We start from the raw sequence: 8,721 nt of genomic DNA on the forward strand, positions 1-8,721 counted from the left end.
CCAATCCTCAATCTTCTATCCGCAATCCTCAATCCTCAATCCTCAATCCTCAATCCTCAATCCTCAATCCTCAATCCTCAATCTTCAATCCTCAATACTCAATCTTCAATCCTCAATCCTCAATCCTCAATCCTCAATCCTCAATCCTCAATCCTGAATGTTCTATCCTCAATACGGAATCCTCAACGTTCAATCCTCAATCCTCAATCCTCAATCCTCAATCCTGAATCGTCAATCCTCAATCCTCAATCCTCAGTCCTCAATCTTCAATCCTCAATACTCAATCTGCAATCCTCAATCCTCAGTCCTCACTGCTCAATCCTCATTCTTCAATCCTCAATACCGAATCCTCAATCTTCAATCCTCAATCCTCAATCGTCAATCTTCAATCCTGAATACTCAATCTTCAGTACTCAATCCTCAATCCTCAATCCTCAATCCTCATTCTTCAATCCTCAATACCCAATCCTCAATCTTCAATCCTCAATCCTCAATCCTCAATCCTGAATCCTCAATCCTCAATCCTCAATCTTCAATCCTCAGTCCCAAATCCTCAATATTCAATACTCACTCCTCAATCCTCAATCTTCAATCCTCCATACTCAGTCTTCAATCCTCAACCCTCAATCCTCAATCCTCAATCCTCAATCCTCATTCTTCAGTCCTCAATACCCAATCCTCAATCTTCAATCCTCAATCCTCAATCCTCAATTCTCAGTCCTCAATCCTCAATCCTCAATCCTCAATCCTCAATCCTCAATGTTCAATCCGCAATACCCAATCCTCAATCTTCTATCCGCAATTCTCAATCCTCAATCCTCAATCCTCAATCCTCGATCCTCAATCCTCAATCTTCAATCCTCAATACTCAATCTTCAATCCTCAATCCTCAATCCTCAATCCTCAATCCTCATTCGTCAATCCTCAACACCCAATCCTCAATCTTCAATCCTCAATCCTCAACCCTCAATTCTCAATCCTCATTCCTCAATCCTCAGACCTCAAACATCAGTACTCAACCCTCAGTCCTCGTCCTCAATCCACAACGCTCAATCCTCGATCCTCAATCTTCAATCATCAATATTCAATCTTCAATCCTCAATCCTCAGTCCTCAATACTCAATCCTCAATCCTCAATGTTCTATCCTCAATACGGAATCCTCAACCTTCAATCCTCAATCCTCAATCCTCAATCCTCAACCTGAATCGTCAATCCTCAATCCTCAGTCCTCAGTCGTCAATCTTCAATCCTCAATACTCAATCTGCAATCCTCCATCCGCAATCCTCAATCCTCAATCCTCATTCTTCAATCCTCAATACCCAGTCCTCAATCTTCAATCCTCAATCCTCAATCCTCAATTCTCAATCCTCAATCCTCAATCCTCAATCCTCAATCCTCAATCCTCAATGTTCAATCCGCAATACCCAATCCTCAATCTTCTATCCGCAATCCTCAATCCTCAATCCTCAAACCTCAATCCTCAATCCTCAATCCTCAATCTTCAATCATCAATATTCTATCTTCAATCCTCAATCCTCAATCCTCAATACTCAATATTCAATACTCAATCCTCAATCTTCAATCCTCAATCCTCAATCCTCAATTCTCAATCCTCAATCCTCAATCCTCAATCCTCAATCCTCAATCCTCAGTCCTCAATCCTCAATCCTCAATCCTCAATCCTCAATCCTCAATCCTCAATCGTCAATCTTCAATCCTCAATACTCAATCGTCAATACTCAATCCTCAATACTCAATACTCAATACTCAACCGTCAGTCCTCGTCCTCAATCCACAACCCCCAATACTCAATCCTCAATCTTCAATTCTCAATTCTCAATCCTCCATCCTCAATCCTCAATCCTCAATCCTCAGACCTCAAACAGCAATAGTCAACCCTCAGTCCTCGTCCTCAATCCACAACCATCAATCCTCAATCCTCAATCTTCAATCATCAATATTCAATCTTCAGTCCTCAATCCTCAATCCTCAATCCTCAGCCCTCAATCCTCAATGTTCAATCCGCAATACCCGATCCTCAATCTTCTATCCGCAATCCTCAATCCTCAATCCTCAATCGTTAATCCTCAATCCTCAGTCTTCAATCCTCAATACTCAATCTTCAATCCTTAATACACAATCCTCAATCCTCTATCCTCATTCTTCAATCCTCAACACCCAATCTTCAATCTTCAATACTCAATCCTCAATCCTCAATTCTCAATCCTCAACCCTCAATCCTTAGACCTTAAACATCAATACTCTACCCTCACTCCTCTTCCTCAATCCACAACACTCAATCCTCGATCTTCAATCTTCAATCATCAATATTCAATCTTCAATCCTCAATCCTCAATCCTCAATACTCAATCCTCAATTCTCAATGTTCTATCCTCAATACGCAATCCTCAATCTTCAATACTCAATCCTCAATCCTCAATCCTCAATCCTCAATCCTCAATCCTCAATCTTAATCTTCAATCCTCAGTACGCCATCTTCAATCCCCAATCCTCAATCCTCATTCCTCAATCCTCAATCTTCAATACTCAATACTCAATCTTCAATCCTCAATCCTCAATCCTCAATCCTCAATCCTCAATCCTCAATCCTCAATCCTCAATCGTCAATCTTCAATCCTCAATACTCAATCGTCAATACTCAATACTCAATCCTCATTCTTCAATCCTCAATACCCAATCCTCAATCTTCAATCCTCAATCCTCAATCCTCAATCCTCAATCCTCAATCTTCAATCCTCAAACCTCAATCCTGAATCCTCAATCCTCAATCTTCAATCCTCAATATTCAAACTTCGATCCTCAATCCTCAATCCTCAATCCTCAATCCTCAATCCTCAATCGTCAATCTTCAATCCTGAATATTCAATCTTCAATACTCAATCCTCAATCCTCAATCCTCAATCCTCATTCTTCAATCCTCAATACCCAATCCTCAATCTTCAATCCTCAATCCTCAATCCTCAATCCTCAATCCTCAATCCTCAATCCTCAATCTTCAATTCTCAGTCCCATATCCTCAATCTTCAATACTCACTCCTCAATCCTCAATCTTCAATCCCCAATACCCAGTCCTCAATCTTCAATCCTCAATCCTCAATCCTCAATTCTCAATCCTCAATCCTCAATCCTCAATCCTCAATCCTCAATCCTCAATGTTCAATCCGCAATACCCAATCCTCAATCTTCCATCCGCAATCCTCAATCCTCAATCCTCAATCCTCAATCCTCAATCCTCAATCCTCAATCCTCAATCTTCAATCCTCAATACTCAATCTTCAATCCTCAATCCTCAATCCTCAATCCTCAATCCTGAATGTTCTATCCTCAATACGGAATCCTCAACGTTCAATCCTCAATCCTCAATCCTCAATCCTCAATCCTGAATCGTCAATCCTCAATCCTCAATCCTCAGTCCTCAATCTTCAATCCTCAATACTCAATCTGCAATCCTCAATCCTCAGTCCTCACTCCTCAATCCTCATTCTTCAATCCTCAATACCGAATCCTCAATCTTCAATCCTCAATCCTCAATCGTCAATCTTCAATCCTGAATACTCAATCTTCAGTACTCAATCCTCAATCCTCAATCCTCAATCCTCATTCTTCAATCCTCAATACTCAATCCTCAATCCTCAATCCTCAATACTCAATACTCAACCGCCAGTCCTCGTCCTCAATCCACAACCCCCAATACTCAATCCTCAATCTTCAATTCTCAATCCTCAATCCTCAATCCTCAATCCTCGGTCGTCAAACCACAATCCTGAATCCTCAATCCTGAATCCTCAACCTTCAGCCCTCAGTACTCAACAATAAGTTGTCAATCCTCAATCCTCAAGAGAATATCATCAATTCACAGTTTTCAACACTCAATACTCAATCTGCAATCTTCAAATCTCTATCCACAAACATCAATACTCATCACTCAACCCTCAACACTCAGTCTTCAATCCTCAATCCTCAGTCCTCAATCCTCAATCCTCATTCTTCAATCCTCAATACCCAATCCTCAATTTTCAATCCTCAATCCTCAATCCTCAATTCTCAACCCTCAATCCTCAATCCTCAGACCTCAAACAGCAATAGTCAACCCTCAGTCCTCGTACTCAATCCACAACCATCAATCCTCAATCCTCAATCTTCTATCATCAATATTCAATCTTCAGTCCTCAATCCTCTATCCTCAATCCTCAACCCTCAATCCCCAATGTTCAATCCGCAATACCCAATCCTCAATCTTCTATCCGCAATCCTCAATCCTCAATCCTCAATCCTCAATCCTCAATCCTCAATACTCAATCTTCAATCCTCAATACTCAATCTTCAATCCTCAATCCTCAATCCTCAATCCTCAATCTTCAATCCTCAATACTCAATCTTCAATCCTCAATCCTCAATCCTCAATACTCAATCCTCAATCCTCAATCCTCAATCGTCAATCTTCAATCCTCAATACTCAATCCTCAATCCTCAATCCTCAATCCTCAATCCTCAATCTTCAATCCTCAGTCCCAAATCCTCAATGTTCAATACTCACTCCTCAATCCTCAATCTTCAATCCTCAATACTCAGTCTTCAATCCTCAAATCCTGAATCGCCAATCCTCAATCCTCAATCCTCAGTCCTCAATCTTCAATCCTCAATACTCAATCTGCAATCCTCAATCCTCAGTCCTCACTCCTCAATCCTCATTCTTCAATCCTCAATACCGAATCCTCAATCTTCAATGCTCAATCCTCAATCGTCAATCTTCAAACCTGAATACTCAATCTTCAATACTCAATCCTCAATCCTCAATCCTCAATCCTCATTCTTCAATCCTCAATACCCAATCCTCAATCTTCAATCCTCAATCCTCAATCCTCAATCCTCAATCCTCAATCCTCAATCCTCAATCCTCAATCTTCAATCCTCAGTCCCAAATCCTCAATATTCAATACTCACTCCTCAATCCTCAATATTCAATCCTGAATACTCAGTCTTCAATCCTCAATCCTCAATCCTCAATCCTCAATCCTCAATCCTCATTCTTCAGTCCTCAATACCCAATCCTCAATCTTCAATCCTCAATCCTCAATCCTCAATTGTCAATCCTCAATCCTCAATCCTCAATCCTCAATCCTCAATCCTCAATGTTCAATCCGCAATACCCAATCCTCAATCTTCTATCCGCAATCCTCAATCCTCAATCCTCAATCCTCAATCCTCAATCCTCAATCCTCAATCCTCAGACCTCAATCCTCAATCCTCAATCGTCAATCTTCAATCCTCAATACTCAATATTCAATCCTCAATCCTCAATCCTCAATCCTCAATCCTCATTCTTCAATCTTCAATACCCAATCCTCAATCCTCACTCCTCAATCCTCAATCTTCAATCCTCAATACTCAATCTTCAATCCTCAATCCTCAATCCTCAATCCTCAATCCTCAATCCTCAATCCTCAATCCTCAATCCTCAATCGTCAACCTTCAATCCTCAATACTCAATCTTCAATCCTCAATCCTCAACGCTCAATACCCAATCCTCATTCTTCAATCTTCAATCCTCATTCTTCAATCCTCAATACCCAATCCTCAATCTTCAATCCTCAATCCTCAATCCTCAATTCTCAACCTTCAATTCTCAGTCCTCAGTCCGCAAACCTCAATCCTCAAACCTCAGCACTCATCCTCAATCCTCAATCCTCAATCCTCAATCCTCATTCCTCAATCCTCAGACCTCAAACATCAATACTCAACCCTCAGTCCTCGTCCTCACTCCACAACGCTCAATCCTCGATCCTCAATCTTCAATCATCAATCTTCGATCTTCAATCCTCAATCCTCAATCCTCAATACTCAATCCTCAATCCTCAATGTTCTATCCTCAATACGGAATCCTCAACCTTCAATCCTCAATCCTCAATCCTCAATCCTCAATCCTCAATCGTCAATCCTGAATCCTCAGTCCCCAGTCCTCAATCTTCAATCCTCAATACTCAATCTGCAATCCTCAATCCTCAGTCCTCACTCCGAAATCCTCATTCTTCAATCCTCAATACCGAATCCTCAATCTTCAATCCTCAATCCTCAATCGTCAATCTTCAATCCTGAATACTCAATCTTCAATACTCAATCCTCAATCCTCAATCCTCAATCCTCATTCTTCAATCCTCAATACCCAATCCTCAATCTTCAATCCTCAATCCTCAATCCTCAATCGTCAATCTTCAATCCTCAATACTCAATCCTCAATCCTCAATCCTCAATCCTCAATCCTCAATCATCAATCCTCAGTCCCAAATCCTCAATGTTCAATACTCACTCCTCAATCCTCAATCTTCAATCCTCAATACTCAGTCTTCAATCCTCAAATCCTGAATCGCCAATCCTCAATCCTCAATCCTCAGTCCTCAATCTTCAATCCTCAATACTCAATCTGCAATCCTCAATCCTCAGTCCTCACTCCTCAATCCTCATTCTTCAATCCTCAATACCGAATCCTCAATCTTCAATCCTCAATCCTCAATCGTCAATCTTCAATCCTGAATACTCAATCTTCAATACTCAATCCTCAATCCTCAATCCTCAATCCTCATTCTTCAATCCTCAATACCCAATCCTCAATCTTCAATCCTCAATCCTCAATCCTCAATCCTCAATCCTCAATCCTCAATCCTCAATCCTCAATCTTCAATCCTCAGTCCCAAATCCTCAATATTCAATACTCACTCCTCAATCCTCAATATTCAATCCTGAATACTCAGTCTTCAATCCTCAATCCTCAATCCTCAATCCTCAATCCTCAATCCTCATTCTTCAGTCCTCAATACCCAATCCTCAATCTTCAATCCTCAATCCTCAATCCTCAATTGTCAATCCTCAATCCTCAATCCTCAATCCTCAATCCTCAATCCTCAATGTTCAATCCGCAATACCCAATCCTCAATCTTCTATCCGCAATCCTCAATCCTCAATCCTCAATCCTCAATCCTCAATCCTCAATCCTCAATCCTCAGACCTCAATCCTCAATCCTCAATCGTCAATCTTCAATCCTCAATACTCAATATTCAATCCTCAATCCTCAATCCTCAATCCTCAATCCTCATTCTTCAATCTTCAATACCCAATCCTCAATCCTCACTCCTCAATCCTCAATCTTCAATCCTCAATACTCAATCTTCAATCCTCAATCCTCAATCCTCAATCCTCAATCCTCAATCCTCAATCCTCAATCCTCAATCCTCAATCGTCAACCTTCAATCCTCAATACTCAATCTTCAATCCTCAATCCTCAACGCTCAATACCCAATCCTCATTCTTCAATCTTCAATCCTCATTCTTCAATCCTCAATACCCAATCCTCAATCTTCAATCCTCAATCCTCAATCCTCAATTCTCAACCTTCAATTCTCAGTCCTCAGTCCGCAAACCTCAATCCTCAAACCTCAGCACTCATCCTCAATCCTCAATCCTCAATCCTCAATCCTCATTCCTCAATCCTCAGACCTCAAACATCAATACTCAACCCTCAGTCCTCGTCCTCACTCCACAACGCTCAATCCTCGATCCTCAATCTTCAATCATCAATCTTCGATCTTCAATCCTCAATCCTCAATCCTCAATACTCAATCCTCAATCCTCAATGTTCTATCCTCAATACGGAATCCTCAACCTTCAATCCTCAATCCTCAATCCTCAATCCTCAATCCTCAATCGTCAATCCTGAATCCTCAGTCCCCAGTCCTCAATCTTCAATCCTCAATACTCAATCTGCAATCCTCAATCCTCAGTCCTCACTCCGAAATCCTCATTCTTCAATCCTCAATACCGAATCCTCAATCTTCAATCCTCAATCCTCAATCGTCAATCTTCAATCCTGAATACTCAATCTTCAATACTCAATCCTCAATCCTCAATCCTCAATCCTCATTCTTCAATCCTCAATACCCAATCCTCAATCTTCAATCCTCAATCCTCAATCCTCAATCCTCAATCCTCAATCCTCAATCCTCAATCTTCAATCCTCAGTCCCAAATCCTCAATCTTCAATACTAACACCTCAATCCTCAATCTTCAATCCTCAATACTCAGTCTTCAATCCTCAATCCTCAATCCTCAATCCTCAATACTCAATCCTCATTCTTCAATCCTCAATACCCAATCCTCAATCTTCAATCCTCAATCCTCAATCCTCAATTCTCAATCCTCAATCCTCAATCCTCAATCCTCAATCCTCAATCCTCAATGTTCAATCCGCAATACCCAATCCTCAATCTTCTATCCGCAATCCTCAATCCTCAATCCTCAATCCTCAATCCTCAATCCTCAATGCTCAATCCTCAATCCTCAATCCTCAGTTCTCAATCCTCAATGCTCAACCCTAAAACCTCAACCCTCAACCGTCAGTACTCGTCCTCAATCGTCAACACTCAATTCTCAATCCTCAATCTTCAATCCTCATTCTTCAATCCTCAATACCCGATCCTCAATCTTCAATCCACAATCCTCAGTCCTCAATTCTCAATCCCCAATCCTCAGTCCCCAATCCTCAAACATCAATCCTCAACCCTCAGCCCTCATCCTCAATCCTCAATCCTCAATCCTCAATCCTCAATCCTCAATCTTCAATCCTCAATACTCAATCTTCAATCCTCGATCCTCAATCCTCAATCCTCAATCCTCAATCCTCAATCCTCAATCCTCAATACCTCA

The sequence above is a fragment of the Calliopsis andreniformis genome, unplaced genomic scaffold, assembly GCF_051401765.1.
Source record: "Calliopsis andreniformis isolate RMS-2024a unplaced genomic scaffold, iyCalAndr_principal scaffold0035, whole genome shotgun sequence".
Lineage (NCBI taxonomy): Eukaryota > Metazoa > Arthropoda > Insecta > Hymenoptera > Andrenidae > Calliopsis > Calliopsis andreniformis.